The sequence below is a fragment of the Sus scrofa genome, chromosome 13, assembly GCF_054392235.1.
Source record: "Sus scrofa isolate SSC_HxYL_T2T_F1_AM1 chromosome 13, Sscrofa_HxYL_maternal_Yorkshire_Landrace_v2.0, whole genome shotgun sequence".
Taxonomy (NCBI): Eukaryota; Metazoa; Chordata; class Mammalia; order Artiodactyla; family Suidae; genus Sus; species Sus scrofa.
The window spans coordinates 109,506,525-109,526,918 of NC_139395.1; the positions used below are offsets into that span (position 1 = coordinate 109,506,525).

The window sequence follows — 20,394 nt, forward strand, 5'->3', positions numbered from 1 at the left end:
GTGAGTGTGACAGAGACTCAAACATGTTGCACAATTAGTGATACAGCCACAAATCCTCAAATGGCCTTGGCACACTCTGCAAAGGGCTGTTAGCTGCTTCTTAGACTTCTCCAATCCACTGGGCTCACATATAACAATTGCTATGAGTAAGGACCTTTTCTAGTAAGCAACACTGTAGCAGCTGTTGATGCAGATTCTTTGAAAACCTACGCATTCAGTCATTCCCTCTAGTGAAAGCTGCCCTTGCAGATTTAGGAACAGTGATAACTATTTCAAATCTTTAAGGGGAAAATCTTTTTTCCCAGGCTTATTGAGATGTAATTAACATCTAATATTGCTTAAGGTGTTCCAGATGATGTTTTAATATGCATATATGTTGCAAAACATTCACCAAAATAAAGTTGGTTAACACATCCATCACCTGACAATTATGTGTTTGTGTGTTAGAAAGTTTTAAGCTCTGCTTTCTTAGCCACGTTCAAGTATACAATACAATATTGCCAACTATAGTCACCATGTTATACATTACATCCCCAGAACATATTCGTCTCTCAATTGGAAGTTTGAATCCTTTGGTCACCTTCACCCATTTCCCCAACTCCTCCATTTCTGCCCTAACAACCACCAATCTACATTCTGTTTCTAACAGTTTGGTTTCTTTAGATTCCACACATAAGTGAGAAAGTACAGTATTTGTGTTTATCTCACAGTTCATCTAGCATAAGGCCTATACATTTCATCTAGTCATCACAAATATCAGGACTTTCTTCTTTATTATGTCTAAATAATACTCCATTGTATATATGACTGTATATACACACAAAACACACATACATACATATATCTCACAACTTCTTTCTTCATTCTTCTTTAGACATACATCTCTTGACAGACTTTAAATTGTTTCCATGTCTTGGTTATTGTAAATAATGCTGTAGTGAAATGGGGGTGCAGATATCTTTTTAAGATAGTGATTTCATTTCCTTCACATATGTAGTTTCTCATTTATTTAGACCTTTAAATTTATTTTAGTGGTTATAATGGTTTTCTTAAAGGTTTTGGACATCATTTGTGAGATTTCTTCATAAATATTCATGTTTTTATGCTCTTATGAAAGTACTATTTTATCCACTTTAACTGTTTGCTACTGGTAGTAGCTAGTACAATTAATTTTGCCAATATTGACTTTGTATCCTTCAACCTTGTAAAATTCACTTATCAATTTTAGTAATTTAGTTTGCATTTTCTATAGGTAAAAATCACACATCTGAAATTCCAATTCTTTTTCTTACTTTGTCATACTGATTAGGACTTCCAATACAAAACTGAATAATGGTGACTAGATTAAATGGACTTTTGTTAAGTTTCATTCACCAGACTTCAAATTTAGCACTTTTGAGGAAAACGCTGTTTTTAAATTCTCTTTCTCCAAATAACTGTGATTGAGCTACAGTTGGTTCTGCTATTCAGTCAAAATACAGATATGTGGGGTTCTTTAGAGCAACCAATTCAGGTAAAATAATGCAAGCATAAACTCTACAAAATGATAGAAAGATAAATAACTTTTATGTCTAAAAATTACAGAAGATAGAGTATGCTTTAATCATGGATTTGCATCGCATTTTTCCTATGAAGAATTCACAGAGCTTTAATACTGAATTTATCTTTATCACATCCTTTAGGTTGCCAAGTATAAACTGACCCTATTATCCCCCATTTGGGTTGAATATGAAGTCCAGAAACAGTGACATTTCCAAAGCAGGCAGTAGAAACAGCATAGAACACAGCATTCATGGATCTCAGAATATTAGGCTTCATGGAGTTCCCGTCGTGTCTCAGCGGTGAACAAACCCAACTAGTATCCATGAGGACGTGGGTTCAATCCTTGGCCTCATTCAGTGGGTTAAGGATCCAGTGTTGTTGTGGCTGTGGTGTAGGCCAGCAGCCACAGCTCCAATTCAGCCCCTAGCCTGGGAGCCTCTATATGCTGGGGGTGTGGCCCTAAAAAGACAAAAAGAAAAAAAAAAGAAAAAAAAAAGAGAGAGAGAGAGAGAAAATAAGCTTCTCTTCCCTGAATTCTCTTTTTATATGGCTTTTAAACTTTTTCCTTAACTATTTGAAATAGTTACTGAACATACAAAGTCAGCCTTCACTATAGAGGATGATAAGATTAGGAGGTCTTCAAAGAATCTATATCAATATCTGATGCAGTGTTATTTCTGGAAGATGTCCTTACCCACAGTTATTGCTGTATGTGTGCCCTGTGGATTGGAAAAACCTGAGAAGCAGCTAAAGGCCCCGTGTTAGAGTGTGCCAAGGCCATTCTCAGTGTTAGGAATGTATAATTTTACTTTATGTTTAGTGCTTTTTGTATGTTGTAGCAAATCTTTTCTCACTCTAAGGTCATAAAGATATTCTTCTATATTATCAGTCTATGTATCTATCTGTCTATCTATCTCTGCTTATAATTTATATTTTGATTTTAAGTAGAAATAAAGTCTCAATTTTTACAATGTTGAGATTTTAATTGACCTAGTAATTTTATTGCAAAAACTTGCCCTTTCCACATTTGTTTACAATGCTAGTGTTATCATTTATCAAGTGTCTGTATTGGCATTGGTGTTTTCTGGGCTCCCTGCTTTATATTATTGATGTTTATTAGTCAATACTTCATTGTTTTAACTAATGCTGCTTTTCAATAAGTCAGTGCATAGTTGTGTAAGTCTAGAAAGGGTCTGGGGAACAGGTTCTCTTTTCCCTAGTAGTCTGGACACTGCATCAGAATGTGGTCCTGATTTGGGTGTGGTGGGCCAAATGGGAGAAAGGAGGGCAAGAGATCTTTCTCAGGGATCCATCAATATCTCAGCTTTCTTTGCTTTTCCTCTGACACATTTTCCTTCCCAGACATGAGAGACTTAATCTAGTCTCCATAATGGAAAACCTGTGCCCTTTGACTGATTGTATATCCTTCCAAATCCACTGTTTATGTTCTGACTTCTTCTTACACTCTCATGAGAGATAGGCTTGTTGAAATCAAAAAGTCCCAAGATTTACTTCTGCTTTCAGTGGAATCATTCCTCCTCTGAGGTAATGAATCATTATGACTGAATTGGTAGCAGAGCAAAAATGATAAGAAAATGTTGATACTTATCGGATCTCAAAATATCATCCTACCCAATTTATCTAGAGTTTAAAAGATAAATATGGGTCAGAGATACACATTGGGAAATCAAGAGCAAACTGATGATGAATGAAAGTGTTGGGAAAAGGCTTATTGTAAATTATATAAACTAAGATTAACTGTCATCTTATCTGAAAATTCATTTACTATTACTTGTTCTTCAATGGTCAAGGAAAGTTTTCAGTAGGGGCAAGTTAAGCTAACCATGCCATGACTGTCTTCAGTGAATCAAATGACCTGTTTATATTCGGTTATTATGGAACTACCTGGAGCTTAAATTTATGAAGACCACACGGGTTTTTTTAATGAATATTTGGTGACTGCTTATATATAATTCCTATTGTAATCAAGCCATCTTATGTTTAAAATGTTATGCGTAGGGAGTTCCTATTGTGGCTGAGTGGGTTAAGAACCTGACATAATGCCCGTAAGGATGCAGGTTCGAGCCCTGGCCTTGCTCAGTGGGTTCGGGATCGAGCCTTGCAGCAAGCTGCGGTGTAGGTCACAGATGTGGCTCATGTCCAATGTTGCTGTGGCTGTGGTGTAGGCCAGAAGCTGCAGCTCCAATTTGACCTCTAACCCAGGAACTTCCATATGCTGCAGGTGCAGCCCTAAAAGAGAAAAAAAAATGTTATGTGTGAATATATTAAAAATGGAAAAAGTAATATGAAAAACATATTTTTGAAGTATTTATATTTTCATTTAGAGTATACTCATAATAAGGTTAGTAATTTTCATAATTCTACAACCATTTTCAAATAAGTAATTTTTAAAGAAATTCATAAAATTAATGAATTCTTTCATGAAGGACTTTCTTAGAAACAAGCAAAACTGAAAAGCCAATTTCCAAACTTGGGGAATTCCTATTAATTTGGCATCTTCTTCCCATTAGCAATCGTTTAAAGCACTCAAGCTGCTTTCTAGGCTATATTAATCCTTGCCATAGACAGACTACCAACTGGGCAAATAAATTGGGTTTTACACAGCCAGTGCATGGGAAGTTACAAGGTGATTTTTTTTTTCTTGTTTTATTATTTAATTTTTTTCTGCTGTACAGCATGGGGACCAAGTTCCTCTTACAAGTATACATTTTTCCCCCCACCCATTGTTCTGTTGCAATATAAGTATCAAGACATAGTTCTCAATGCTACTCAGCAGGGTCTCCTTGTAAATCCATTCCAAGTTGTATCCAATAACCCCAAGATCCTGATCTCTCCCACGTCCTCCCTCTCCCCCAAGGTAGTCACAAGTCTATTCTCTAAGTCCATGATTTTCTTTTCTGTGGAAAGGTTCATTTGTGCTATATATTAGATTCCAGTTATAAGTGATATCATATGGTATTTGTCTTTGTCTTTCTGACTCATTTCACTCAGTATGAGAATCTCTAGTCTCATCCATGTTGCTGCAAATGGCGTTATATTGTTCTTTTTGATGGCTGAGTAGTATTCCATTGTATGTATATATACCACACCTTCCTAATCCAATCTTCTGTCAATGGACATTTGGGTTGTTTCCATGTCCTGGCTAGTGTGAATAGTGCTGCAATGAACATGCGGGTGCATGTGTCTCTTTTAAGTAGAGTTTTGTCTGGATATATGCCCAAGAGTGGGATTGCGGGGTCATATGGAAGTTCTATGTATAGATTTCTAAGGTATCTCCAAACTGTTCTCCATAGTGGCTGTACCAGTTTACATTCCCACCAGCAGTGCAAGGGGATTCCCTTTTCTCCACACCCCCTCCAGCACTTGTTATTTGTGGACATTTTTTTTTTTTTAATGTTCAACTGGATAATTTATTTATTTATTTATTTATTTATTTTTATTTTCCCACTGTACAGCAAGGGGGTCAGGTTATCCTTAGATGTATACATTGCAGTTACAGTGGACTTATTAATGATGGCCATTCTGACTGGTGTGAGGTGGAATCTCATGGTAGTTTTGATTTGCATTTCTCTTATACTCAGCGATGTTGAGCATTCTTTCATGTGTTTGCTGGCCATCTGTATATCTTCCTTGGAGAACAGTCTATTCAGGTCTTTTGCCCATTTTTCCACTGGGTGATTGGCTCTTTTGATGTTGAGTTGTATAAGTTGCTTATATATTCGAGAGATTAAGCCCTTGTCGGTTGCATCATTTGAAACTATTTTCTCTCATTACATAGGTTGTCTTTTTGTTTTCTTTTTGGTTTCCTTTGCTGTGCAAAAGCTTGTCAGTTTGATGAGGTCCCATGGGTTTATTTTTGCTCTTATTTCTGTTGCTTTGGGAGACTGACCTGAGAAAATATTCATGAGGTTGATGTCAGAGAGTGTTTTGCCTATGTTTTCTTCTAGGAGTTTGATGGTGTCCTGTCGTATATTGAAGTCTTTCAGCCATTTTGAGTTTATTTTTGTGCATGGTGTGAGGGTGTGTTCTAATTTCATTGCTTTGCATGTTGCTGTCCAGGTTTCCCAGCAATGCTTGCTGAATAGACTTTCTTTTTCCCCATTTTATGTTCTTGCCTCCTTTGTCAAAGATTAATTGACCATAGGTGTCAGGGTTTATTTCTTGGTTCTCTATTCTGTTCCATTGGTCTGTCTGTCTGTGTTGATACCAGTGCCATGCTGTTTTGATGACTGGCTTTTGTAATATTGTCTGAAGTCTGGGAGAGTTATGCCTCCTGCTTGGTTTTTGTTTCTCAGGATTGCTTTGGCGATTCTGGGTCTTTTGTGGTTCCATATAAATGTTTGGATTGTTTGTTCTAGTTCTGTGAAAAATGTCATGGGTAATTTGATAGGGTTTGCATTGAGTCTGTAGATTGCTTTGGGCAGCATGGCCATTTTTACAATATTGATTTTTCCAATCCAGGAACATGGAATATCTTTCCATTTCTTTACATCTTCTTTAATTTCCTTCATTAATGTTTTATAGTTCTTGGTGTATAAGTCCTTCACCTCCTTGGTCAGGTGTATTCCAAGGTATTTGATTTTGTGAGGTGCAATTTTAAAAGGTATTGTCTTTCTGTATTCCTTTTCTAATATTTCATTGCTGGTATATAGAAATGCGACTGATTTCTGAAAGTTAATCTTATATCCTGCTACTTTAGTGAATTTATTAATCAGTTCAAGGAGTTTTTGGGTTGAGCCCTTAGGGTTTTCTATGTATAGTATCATGTCATCTGCATAGAGTGACAGTTTTATCTCTTCTCTTCCTATTTGGATGCCTTTTATTTCTTTTGTTTGTCTAATTGATGTGGCTAGGACTTCCAAAACTATGTTAAATAGCAGTGGTGAGAGTGGGCATCCCTGTCTTGTTCCAGATTTGACTGAGAAGGCTTTCAGCTTTTCCCCATTGAGTATTATATTTGGTGTGGGTTTATCATAAATGGCTTTGATTATGTTCAGGAATGTTCCCTCTATACCCACCTTGGCAAGAGTTTTTAACATGAATGGATGTTGGACTTTGTCAAATGCTTTTTCTGCATCTATTGAGATGATCATATGGTTTTTGCCTTTTCTTTTGTTGATGTGATGTATGACATTGATTGATTTTCGTATGTTGAACCATTCTTGTGAACCTGGGATGAACCCTACCTGGTCATGGTGTATGATCTTTTTGATATGTTGTTGGATTCAGTTGGTGAAGATTTTGTTGAGGATTTTTGCATCTATATTCATCAAAGATATTGGCCAATAGTTTTCTTTTTTGGTGGTATCATTGTCTGGTTTTGGAATGAGGGTGATGGTGGCATCATAGAATGTCTTTGGGAGTGTTCCTTCTTCTTCAACCTTTTGAAAGAGTTTAAGGAGGATGGGCACCAGTTCCTCTTTATATGTTTACTAGAATTTGCCTGTGAAGCCATCTGGCCCTGGACATTTATTTGTAGGGAGTGTTGTTATGACTTCCTCAATTTCATTTCTAGTGATCGGTCTGTTCAGTTGGTCTGTTTCTTCTTGATTCAGTTTTGGAAGGCTGTAAGATTCTAGAAAATTGTCCATTTCTTCGAGATTGTCAAATTTGTTGGCATGAGTTGTTTATAGTATTCTTTTAGGGTTTTTTGTATTTCTGCAGTATCCGTTGTGATTTCTCCTTTTTCACTTATAATTTTGGTTATTTGGGTTCTTTCTCTCCTCTTCTTAGTGTGTCTAGCCAGGGGTTTGTCAATTTTGTTTACCTTTCCAAAGAACCAGCTCTTGGTTTTATTAATTTTCTCTATTGTTTTTTGAATCTCTATTTTATTGATTTCCTCTTTTTTTCTTGTTTTTTTTTGTTTTTTGTTTTGAGTAATATGATTTATTTTATTGTAAGTTTATACAGTCACTTCTCATTATCCATGATAGTTGTGTTCTGTGAAGTTGATGCAAACATTGAACTAGCAAATATTAAATCATTGCATCTGGAGAAAATATGGGGTTAGGTGCCTCCAAGCCTCTGGTTAAAACATTTTTTTTTTTTTATTTTCCCACTATATAGCAAGGGGGTCAGGTTATCCTTACATGTATATGTTACAATTACAGTTTTTCCCCCACCCTTTCTTCTGTTGCAACATGAGTATCTAGACATAGTTCTCAATGCTATTCAGTAGGATCTCTTTGATTTCCTCTTTGATCTTTATGATTTCCTTCCTTCTGCTGACTTTAGGTCTTTTTTGTTCTTCTTTTTCTAATTCGTTTAGGTGGAGGGTTAAGTTGTCAATTTGAGATCTTTCTTCTTTTTTGAGGAAGGCCTGCATCACTATGAATTTCCCTCTGAGCACTGCTTTTGCGGCATCCCATAGATTGTGACAGGTTGTGTCTTCATTATCATTTGTCTTGAGGTATTTTTTAATTTCCTTCTTGATTTACTCATTTACCCATTGGTTTTTTAGTAGCATGTTGTTTAGTCTCCATGTAGTAGGTTTTTTTCTCATTTCTTCTCCTGTGGTTGATTTCTAGTTTCATACCATTGTGGTCAGAGAAGATATTTGAAATAATTTCTATACTTTTAAATTTGTTGAGGTTAGCTTTGTGTCCCAATATGTGGTCGATTCTTGAGACTGTCCCATGCGCACTTGAGAAGAATGTGTATTCTGATTTTTTTGGATGTAGTGTCCTGAAGATGTCAATTAAGTCTAACTTTTCTATTGCGTCCTTTAGGTTCTCTGTTGCTTTATTGGTTTTCTGTCTAGAGGATCTGTCCATTGGTATGAGTGGGGTATTAAAGTCTCCTACTATGATTGTATTCCCATCGATTTCTCCCTTTATGTCTGTTAATATTTGTTGTATGTATCTGGGTGCTCCTGTATTTGGGGCATATATGTTGACGATAGTAACATCCTCTCCTTGGATGGGTCCCTTAATCATTAAATAGTGTCCTTCTTTGTCTTTCTTTATGGCTTTTGTTTTAAAGTCTATTTTGTCTGATATGAGTATTGCAACTCCTGCTTTCCTGTCATGTCTATTGGCATGAAATATTTTTTCCCACCCCTTTACTTTCAATATATATGTGTCCTTTGTTCTCAGGTGAGTTTCTTGTAGGCAGCAGATTAAAGATTTTTGCCTTTTTATCCACTCAGCCACGCTGTGTCTTTTGATTAGAGCATTCAGTCCATTGACATTTAAGGTGATAATTGATAGATTACTATTTATTGCCATTTTGAACCTCCTGTTCCAGTTGATTTTATGGTTCTCCATTCTTTCTTTTTTTGGTTGGATGGTCTCCTATTATTTTCTGCTTGGGTGTTTTTTGTTTTTGTTTTTTTCATTTTTTGCAAATGTAATGTTTGTTTTTGGTTTGTGGGTGCCCCCTTTTTTTTTTCAGTATGCTAACCCCTTCCTATAATTGTGTGTTTTAGCCTGATGGTCCTGTAGGTTCAAATCCTTCATTACTATACTAAAATTAAGAAGAGAAATAAACAAAAAATTTTTTTAACAAAGAGTCTATTAATTTCCTTATTTCCCTTGCCCACATTTTATGATTTTGATGACTCTTTTTCTTTTTAATTTTATTTTGTTTTCATGATGTTCGTGATTAAATCTGTATGCTGGCTTATTTGAGTGACTGCTCTCTCTCATTGTGGTTTCCTCAATCATCCTTCTTTTTTGGTTTAGAGAAGCCATTTCAATATTTCTTTTAGCCTGGGTTTCGTATTGCTGTATTCTTTTAGCTTTTGTTTGTTGGAAAAAAAAATATTTCCCCTTCTATTTTAAATGATATTCTTGCTGGATATCTAGGTTACATATTTTTTCCTTTTAGCACTTTAAATATCTCTTGCCATTCCCTCCTGGCCTGTACAGTTTCTGTAGAGAAATCAGCTGATAACGTTATGGGGGTTCCCTTATAGGTAACATTCTGCTTTTCTCTTGCTGCCTTTAGGATATTCTCTTTATCATTAACTTTTGCCATTTTTATTATAATGTGTCTTGATGTGGGTCTATTTGGGTTCAACTTTTTGGGGCCCTCTGTGCTTCCTGTATCTTGAACTCAGTATCCTTTAGATTTGGGAAGTTTCCAGTGATAATTTCTTCAAATATATTTTCCATCCCTTTATCTTTTTCTACTCCTTCTGGAATTCCTATTATGCATAGATTGGCCCACTTTATATTATCCCATAATTCTCTTATATTGCTTTCCTGTTTTTTTATTTGGTTTTCTGTCTGCTATCCGGATTGGGTGATTTCCATTATTCTATCTTCCACATCACTAATTTGTTCTTCTGCATTATTCATTCTGGTTTTTACTGCCCTTAGTTCAGTTTGTATCTCTGCCAATGAATTTTATAATTTTTCTTGGCTCCTCCTTATATTTTCTAGTTCCTTTCTGAGGGTATATGCATTACTGTTCATATCTTCTCTTAATTCCTTCAGTATTTTCACTATTTCCCTTTCAAACTCCAAGTCTGTCAGACTTCAGAGTTCTGTTTCATTGTTGACTGCTTTAGGTGAGTTCTGTTGGTTTAACTGGGGGTGGTTTCTGAGCTTCTTAATCTTGCTTGTTGTTTTCTTTTTCTTGGTGGAGTTGTACTCTACGTGGCTTGGCAGGGTTTGCTTTGGCTCTGCTGTGGAATGTTTCTGAAGGGCTGGTGTTGTTGGTCGGTCTTCTTTGAGGCAGCGTGGCTTTTTATGAGGGTGGGTGGGGCTGACAAGGTCTTTCTGAAGCAAAGGAGGACTTTCTGAGGGCAGACAGGCCTGGGAGGTCTGCATGGAGATGGAAGCAGATTTCACGTGGCCAGGCAGAGTTTGCTCTGGTGTTTCTTTGGCTGTGGGGCTCTTCCAGGCAGCTGGCAGTGCTGGGAGCTGTTCCTCAGGAGTGCAGCACCCCCTGAGGATGGGAGCAGCTAGCTGGGTCACTAGGAACCCAAGGGGCTCTTCCCCAGGGCAGCTGAATTGGGAGGACCGCCTTGGGATGGAGGCGGATGTTGCACGGCCGGGCCGAGCTTGTTCCAGCTTTTCTGGGCTGCAGGGGCTCTTGCAGGGTGTTGGCGGTGCTGGGCAGCTATTCCACAGGAGTGCAGCACCCCCCGAGGGCAGGAGTGGCTAGCTGGGCCTTTGAGAACCCAAGGAGCTCTTCCCCAGGGCAGCTGAATTGGGAAGACCTCCTCGGGATGGAGGCAGATGTTGCACGGTCAGGCCGAGCTTGTTCTGGCTTTTCTGGGCTGCAGTCAAAAGGTGATTTTTTTTTTTGGTGCAGTAAATACAGCTTCAGGTATGTTGCCACCAAGTGGATAATAATCCATTAAGTGAAGATGACTTATAATTTTTAACTAAGAAAATGGATCATGAATTAAACTCAGTGATGTATATATTACAATATAGATAACTTTCTAAAAAGTAGTTCTAGAAATCATAAATCCTTCACTAGTTTCAATAAAATAGTAGAGTAACCTTAATCTTGAGTAGAACTAGGCCAGTATTGGTCTTCCTAAAGATTGCCCACCATTAATTACAGAATTCTTCATTTACTATGAGCTTTAAGTCTCTTATGAAAGAGACTTTTCTGACAAAGCCTTTATTAGCTCTTATTCAGTTTCTCCCTAACTCTGCTGTAAAGAGAAGCCAATTTTTTACTCATGAGGCTGACAAGAGATTATATAGCTAAATAATACATCTACTCACCAGCAACATGAATATTTATAATTGTGTGTCTTTCGGGAAAAGTATAGTTTATGTCTACCTGGATACTTCTGTTTTTACTTTCTGAAGAAAACTACTTTAAGCTTTTTCTCCTACCTTCAAATCACTAGCTTAGCTGAGAGTCATATAAAATAATTCTAGAGTATCTGTTCCCTACATCATTAGTAGAATCATGTGCCTTTCTTTCTTTCGATACAAATCTTCTTTGAGGACTGGGAAATAGATGTCCAAGCTACATCAGAGCATAATTTTGAAAACGTAACAAAAGGAAAAAAAACCTTTTTTAAAAAACATGGATATAAAGCAATTTATTCATAAGCAGTCATTTCAGAATCTCATCTCAGTGAGGTAAATTTCCACTCTCAAAAATGCAGTATCAGCTTCACTTTAGATACAAATAAACTGAGCCTTAGAAAAGATGCCTTAACATAATTAATGTGCAGTTGTCACCTCTGTCTCTTTAGAAATCCTGTCACGACCACCATGGCCATGTGAGACCAGTTCATAAGTAAGTCTTGACTCACTAAAATGTTATCAGTCCAAATACCACTATCTAGAAATAAATTTACAGTTCTTTTAAGGGAATCCATACATTTTTTTAAAAAAGTCTTAGAAATATGGGTCTCATCCTCAAGAAAAAAAGAATAAAAAAAAAAAAAAACAAGGAAGAAAGAAACCCTAAATAAATGAGAAAGCCATGGAGATACTTCAGTTAAATAAGGAAAGGGTGGAGGTCAAAGGAGAGAATGAATGGGAGGCCTCTATCTGGAGGAGGGGAAACTGTAGAGGAGCCAGCCAGAGAGACGCTCCGGGAGGAAGAGAAGGGCAGAACTACAGGATGATTCATGGGAAGCAGGTGTTGCTTGCCAGGCCCACTGCTTTTGTTCTTTCTTAGCCCCTTTCCTGCTCTGTATTCTGCCCTCTGGTTTCTATTTAAATTCAGTTACTTCCTTGATTCACAGTTTTCATCCTGGATGTAACTATTTCTCCATTATCAGCATCTGTGTTGCTTCAGATGGTGCTTCCTTGTGTCCTTGAAGCATTTCCTGAAGTATGACTCCAACTGTTTGGATTCCAGGTGTCATCAGTGCCAACCGTTAATCAAACATGTACATCCTTGTCTCCCACAGAGGACTAGGCTGTTTGTTTATGGTTCTGTCTAGAAGGATTCACTGTAATGATGAAGTAGAACTTTAATTGCTCCCAAAATGTACAATCATATCTTATATATTCCACAGAACAGAAGATCATTTCTAAATAAAAGAGAATGAAAAAGCACTATCACAAGTTTCTTAATCTGTACAAATAAACTGTATAAAAGCAGGATAGCATTGGAAATCTTTTAAAGGATTGAATGATTTACCTTAGAAATGTGCATGTTTTCAAGCACTTCTATTAACTTTCCATTTTCATAACTGACTTCAGATTTGCTTGGCAGTCTATTTATAGATTTATATTCTTATAGGTCCATAAGTATACAATTTATATTCTTGCTCTGTATATATCTGTGTGCCTTCTGTTCTCCATATATCAGTATTTAATTTTAAAGAGTAAGCTTTCTTTTTGTCACATATGTAATAAGAAAGTTATGAAGGACGCATTTAAACAACAGCTGCTCAATCATGATACAGCAAGACCAAAACATCTAGTGAACAATCAGGATAGAAAGAGTTTTGTTTTGTTATAATATTTTAAATGATAGGTCTGCGAATTTCAATATTGTTTTTGATGTCTCAGTTGTCATACTTACTAGAGCTAATCATTTTCAGAATAAGGACTATCCCTGATCTGCCTTCGTATCCCATAATCTGCCTATTATAACTTAGGATTTTACATCTAATTAGTGAGTAATTAACATTCATTGAATGAAAATACATTTTACCAAGTAAAGGAGAACAAAGTTAATGAGACTGAAATTCATTTACCATATTAAATTCTCACTTTAGTATTTGACCCAGAGTAATTTTTCACAAATAGAGCAAATCCTAAATTGAGAAGAAATTAATATTGAAAGCATTAAGTAAAAACTCCCTTAGAAAAGGTGGGAACAAGCAATTGATTTTTCTCCACTTATTAAAAACACAAGTCTGCACCAAAAGGTTATTGAGATATGAGTACATTGGGTTTCCTTTTGAACACAAAAAGGTAATAGAAACTTTCTGTTCAGGAGTTTTAAAAATAATATCAAGCAGTTCTTGTTCTTGAATGTGTATTTGTGATTCATATTGAATCTTCACTTAGATTACTTATCAATTGTTTATGGTTTTATAGGTGAAAAAAGTAATACAAAACAGTAAACTACATATATAAATAATTGAAAAGGCTCTCCAACACCAAATGGTTTGAGTGATTCAGTGATAAATATCTCTTAGACTTATAATACACAGCAAAATCATAATTCTCTCCTACTATGAACAGTTTGTTAATGTAAAGAAAGACTTTCTTACACAGAATTGAGAATACTTAAATCTATGTATATATTTTGTTTGTTTCAGAATCACTACATTATTTATCATTATATCTGCACCACATATGAGGAATCAAAGTTTCAGAAAAGGCAAGGTAGCAACTTAGAGTGGGTTAGTTTCCAGTTGGTAACCTATATTCAGTTAATATATGATTTACAAATAGTGCGTCCTTTTTGTTCACAATTATGAATGATTGAACAGCACATCAGAATCTGCTACAAATCAGGCTTTCTATTTGTTTAGGTCATATCTAATGAATGTTTGGGTTCTACCAACTAATTGTGGTGTTTCTGAAATCATCTGTTTCTCTTCCCTAGATTAAAGGACTTTATATGATATCTACAAAGGGTATACTTTCTTATGGTATCTGATTTTCATCACTGCCCAGTAGCATTTTGAATGTTGATTTGATACATGCCAAATACACACCACCAGAATGGAATTTTTAAAAAACTGCTTTTGTTGCAAATTGATGTATATAGTAAAATAGTTTAGGTATGAACACAACAGTGAATTTCAAGAAAAGAGTAAATTGGGTTATACTGAAGATGATAATTTTTACATTGTGATTTAAAACTTTTTCTCTGAGTTCCCATCAAGGTGCAGCAGAAATGAATCCGACTAGGAACCATGAGGTTGTAGATTCGATCCCTGGCCGTGCTCAGTGGGTTAAGGATCCTACATTGCCGTGAGCTGTGGTATAGGTTGCAGACACGGCTTGAATCTGGTGTTGCTATGGCTCTGGCGTAGGCCAGTGGCAACAGCTCTGATTAGACCCCTAGCCTGGGAACCCCCATATGTCACAGGTGTAGCTGTAAAAAGACAAAAATGATAATAATAAAAATAAAATTCTTTCTCTCCTGGAACTTGTCCAGATCAGAATATTTTTAATAGTTTTTTTTTCATTTTTCATATATTCTTTTTAGACTAAGATGAAAAAAAAATCGAAGCTTTGTTAATCATATTTTTCTATGATGATATCTTGAGGTACCTTTAAATTTTATAATTGAAAGTTTTAAATGGAATCCATTTTAGCGAGAATATTCTTATCTAGGGAAGCAAACTCATAAAGATATGTGTGGAAGTTTCTCTAATATTGTGATCTGAAGCAGAAGTTGGCAAACTTTGCGAGGCCTATGCACTGAAAATAATTTTTCCATTTGCAAAGAATGTTTTAAAAAAGAATACTGTGCAATCAGGAATTCATAAGTGGCTCACAAAGTCTAAAATATTTACTGTCTGGCTTTTTACAAAAAATGTTTGCCAACCTCTGATCTGCAGGTAGTCACTGCCTTATGGATAATAATAGAAATATATCTACAAATTTGTCCTGGAGTCATAGTATCTCAGTGTTAGGAAATTTCTTAGGAGTGATTGACTCTTACTCATCAGCCAGAGGCATCTTTCTCCACAAGTGGCCATATTCTCTCCCTGTTACTACTACTTTTGTTACTTATACAATTTATAACAAGATGAAAGCTACAATATATATACCATAAAATATCGTCACTAAAATCTTTCAGTTCACCAAGAAATAGATATATTATGTCACATAGCAGTTCATTGTTTTTAAGGCACTCAGAGTGGACTGTCCCACAGTGAGTAGAAAGACTCCAAATGCACACTTCTTTCTTTCATCTAGTTATCCCATGCCTACAGCAAACTTTGCCTATATTGACCTTAGAACTCCTTCCCAATAAACCTAGAGGCAGCCTTTTCATCTTTACTCAAACACTTCTGATTGTTAGTCACTACCAGTTAATCACAATTAGTGATTAGTTAACTAATTAGTGATTAGTTAGTTAACACATGGAAGCTCTTTGTCACATTGGTACCTGAAAGATTAAGTGGAGGGGAGAAAGGAGGGGCAGTTGAAAGGGGATCTTGCAGGTGTTGGGACAGAGAAAGGGAAAGGCTAGAGGTAGAGATATCCATGTATGGTAAGAGAGGGAGAAAAAGGGGAGATAGTAACTTTCAGTGACATGAATTATATTCTTCTTTTTGGTATAAACCGGCATACTGTTTAAGAGTTGTGTTTCAAGAAGAGAGTAGGCACCTAGCAAATGGCTGCATGACTTTCAGTTTCTGAAAGGCAAAAAATGGATCAGAAAAAGTATAAAGACTCAAAAGATATAGCTTATAATGATAGAAAGGAGAAGCGGAGATTGTAGATACAGATCTGAGGGGATGTATGTTTGTATGTGTTTATGCCCAAGGATTAGTCATAATAAAAGAATAAACTGCCAGGTTCAGTATGCTTCAAATATCAAGAATAGATCTTTAATGAGATAGAGTTACAGGGTTCTCAGCAGGATCACAGAAACATTAGGACACAGTAAAGTCAGAGTCAAAAATTGAAAGTACCCAAAGATGTCAGCTGCCTACACATGGAAGGGAAGTGTCATCAGCCTTTGTGGGTGAGGTTGTTTAAAAAATCTGAGTCCCTTCACCAGAAGGTACTCAGTGATTATGTGTAGATCAGATAATACAGAATAATAATAGTAAATAGACAGGTTATCCACTGATTTTGTTAATGAAATATTTTAATTTAGGGCATTGGTCATAATTTAGAACTGGGCTGAGAAATATCCACCTTCATAAATGACACATTACAGGAGTTTCTCATAAACTGTAATGTGATTGTAAAGGTAGGAAAGTGCTCAGTGACAACCTTGTCATGCTTTTCCAGGTCATAGTTGAAATCCAAGCTGAAGGGATTGAAGCAGAATCTCAGCATTGCCACCCACCCTGCTGACTCAGTGTCCTTTCAGTTATACTCTGTGGCCTCTATGTTACTGAGATGTACAGAACTTCCCCACCCCAGAACTGTTGAGGCTAAGGGTTTAGTAGCATTGCTGAACATTCCTTGTGCAGTATGGAAACTCTGTTGTCAATTTTCAGTGAGGCCATCAGAACTTCTTGACTGCTGCCTAAAGTAAGACTATCTTTCACCCACAATGAGTTTAGAAGATATTTAATTTTTTATTTTTTATGATTTTTATTTTTTCTGTTATAGTTGATTTACAGTGTTCCGTCAATTTCTACTGCACAGCAAGGTGACCCAGTCATGCATATGTATACATATTCTTTTTCTCACATTATCCTCCGTCATATATCCATTGTGGTTCATCAGGTTAAGAACCGGACTAGTATCTGTGAGAATGTAGGTTCTATCCCTGCCCTCACTTAGTGGGTTAGGGACCTGGCATTGCCGCAAGCTGCAGTGTAGGTCACAGAAGCGGCTTGGATCTGGCGTTGCTGTGGCTGTAGTGAAGGCTAGCAGCTGCAGATCCAATTTGACCCCTAGCCTGGGAACTTCCATATGCTGCAGGTGTATCCCTAAAAAAAAAAAAAAAAAAAAAAAAAGCATATTTAATTTTATATCTACTTCATAATGAATGCTATGCTAGCTGCTATAGAATGACATAAATAGAGAAAATAAACCATCTTGGAATAATATGCTATCCAGGTCTTGCTATAGATGTAAGCAAATGAAAGTAACTAGAAATGACAAAATTTTGTGGTTCTCCATTTTTTTTATATTAAATTGTCTTGCAAATTTTTCTCAACTCTTCCCAAACACTGATTTATGAAAATCTAAAGAGAAAGCTAAGAAACAGCAGAAAGTATTTGTTCATGTATCATTATGAAGCATAGACAAAAATATGAAAATAATTCTGAGATTACATTTGCTGGATACCAACATACTACCACCACAATCTGTATTGTAAGAGTATAACACTAAGTTCTGTTCATCATTTGAGGATCCAGAAATTTGACCAAATAGAAGAAGTTGCCTAGCAATCAAGTTTCTTAGGTGAGCATGAAAAGGCATTGGCTACCAAGGATCAGTTTTTTTGAGAAAGAAGGCGTTCATTTTTTTTTTTTTTGTCTTTTTAGGGCCACACCCATGGCATATTGAGGTCCCCAGGCTAGGGGTCCAGTTGGAGCTTTAGCTGCCAGCCTATGTCACAGCCACAACAATGCTGATACAAGCCACGTCTGCGACCTACACCACAGCTCATGGCCACACTGAATCCTTAACCCACTGAGCAAGGCTGGGGATTGAACCCACATCCTCATGGATGCTAGTTGGGTTCATTAAGTGCTGAAAAACGATGGGAACTCCTTTTTTTTTTTTTAAAGAAGAGGGCTAAAAGTTTGAAATATTTTTTGCCTGGAGAAAAGGAACTCAATTTCCATGACATTGAGTACTCTATTTTTTTTTTTTTTTCTTTTTACAGCCACACTATGGCATATGGAATTTCCCAGGCTAGGGGTTGAATCAGAGCTGCAGCTGCCAGCCTATGCCACAGCCACAACCACAGGAACACGGGATCCTTACCCCACTGAGTGAGCCAGGGATTGAAACTGCATCCTACCAGAGACAATGTCAGGTCCTCAATCTGTTGAGCCATAACAAGAACTCTCAGTAATCTATTATTCCTACACCTAAAAAAATTGAAAGAAATGGACATTAAAGACATACAAGGTAGTAAAACATACATTGGTCATATAAGAGAAATATAGTGATAATCCAGTGAAAACTGAGTACTTCTAATAACTTTAAAAAGTCCCAACTGCTTTAGAAGAACAACGCTTATTATCATATAGGTCTATTGTGACATTTATAACCTGATGTTAGGTTAGTAAGTAATGACAACAAAAGCCAGTGACTGACACCCAATCACTTTACCTGGTCAATTTTTCCAGGAAAAAAATAATATAAATGACCCACACTGTTGAAAGTGTGTAATATATAGCACTCAGACATCAGCTTTTCAGATGCTATGGAGTAATTTGTCTTTTTTAAAGTCCTCCAATTATATAGGTATGTGCGCTTCAGTGCACCTTCTGGAAGCCAAGCCTGGGTTCTGCCTCCACCACACATTCTGCCACAAATCAAAACTCTGCATTGTTGGCAAAGCAATTCAAACATAGTAAACCAATTTAAAACATACTACTATGAAGTAAAACAGATTAAGCAAATGATTACACTTATTTTTCAGAATGAAAAAATCCAGCATTAAAGTTACATGTACAATTTCTTGACCCAAACAGAAATAAAGTATTTACTCATGGAGTTTCTGTCATAGCACAGCGGAAACGAATCTGACTAGGAACCATGAGGTTGTGTGTTCGATCCCTGGCCTCGCTCAGTGGGTTAAGGAACTGGCGTTGTCATGAGCTGTAGTGTAGGTCACAGACGTAGCTTGGATCTGGTGTTGCTGTGGCTGTGGCAAGAGCTGGCAGCTGTAGCTCCAATTAGACCCCTAGCCTGTGTATTTCCATATGCCATGGGAGCGGACCTAAAAAAAAATAATAATAAATAAATAAACTATTTACTCTTGCAAAACTGAGTGCAGTAAACTAGCTTTCTCAGGTCTTTATGGCCCACTAGTTTTTATGTTTATATTCCTGACTTTAAGATGAGTTATCTCAGAGATTCTATAAGATGGATTTGTTTATGTGCTTGGAGATTCTTAGAGTGGCTCTTTAAGAATCATAAATTTGAAAATGTGTTACATGTACAATTTCTTGACCCAAACAAGTTGCTGTGCAAGACTCATGTTGGATCATTAAAAAGGAAAAAAATTAAATCCTTTATCCAAAGAATGACAAAAATATTCCAGAAAATTGCCAGCCCCCTGAGGGAAAAAAGAAGCATTTTAAACCCCCAAATTCTAAAAATCTAGAGTAAACTATACAATTTTATGTAAAGTAGGACTAATGATATACATCAGAAAGAAATTCGAGTTTAACAAATTGATGTGCTATTCAGAAGCCTCTGACATGTTGAAGATTCTGAGAAAAATAACACTGGCCAAGCATCTGATTTTATGTTCATGTACACTTCTGAAATGTACCAAGAGCAACAAAGTGACATGCACTCAGAACTGGAAAAATTCTTCAAGGCAGGGTGGATGCCACTGGTACCGTTATTTCCTGTTGAGGTCTTCTAAATCTAATGGTATATTTTAAAAAGAACAAGTAAAGTAGGAGAACAAGCCCTTATTTAGAGTTCAAATGAAGAAAATAGAACAAAGGCCAATATTGCTTCTTAAAAAAAAAAAAAAAAGTATTGATTGAAAGTCACTACTATTTCTTGGACATGAAGAATAGTACCCAACTTTCAATGGTTCAGTTTACAATTTTTTGACTTTATGATGATGCTAAAGCACTAAGCATTCAGTGGAAACCAGACTTTGAATTTTGAATTTTGATCATTTCCTGGCCTAGCACCAAGCAGTAGGATACTCTCTTGTGATACTGGGCAGTGGCAGCAAGCCACCGCTCTCAGTCAGCCGCATGATCAAAAGGATAAACACCTGATACACCTGCAACCATTTGCTGTCCATACAGCCACTCTGTTTTTCACTTTCAGTACAGTATTCAATAAATTACATGAAGTATTAAGCATTTTATTAAAATAGGCATTGTATTAGATGATTTCATACATCTGTACACTAAGAGAAGTGTTCCGAGCAAAGGTGGGATGAACTGAGCTATATAGTGTTTGGTAGGTTAGGTGTATTGAATAAATTTTTTTATTTTCAATATTTTCAATTTAACAATGGGTTAGTGGGACATAACCCATCATTAGCTGAGGAAGGTCTATATATAGTATACTGATAATGTGATGAGAATAAGAAGTGATG

At 36.4% G+C, this 20,394-nt stretch overlaps 1 long non-coding RNA gene across 1 annotated transcript in view; it reads left to right on the forward strand.

The window, feature by feature from the left end:
* Positions 1–20,394, forward strand: part of LOC146397549 (uncharacterized) — a 324,632-nt gene that overhangs the window by 255,659 nt on the left and 48,579 nt on the right. The gene's annotated exons all lie outside the window — the stretch shown is intronic.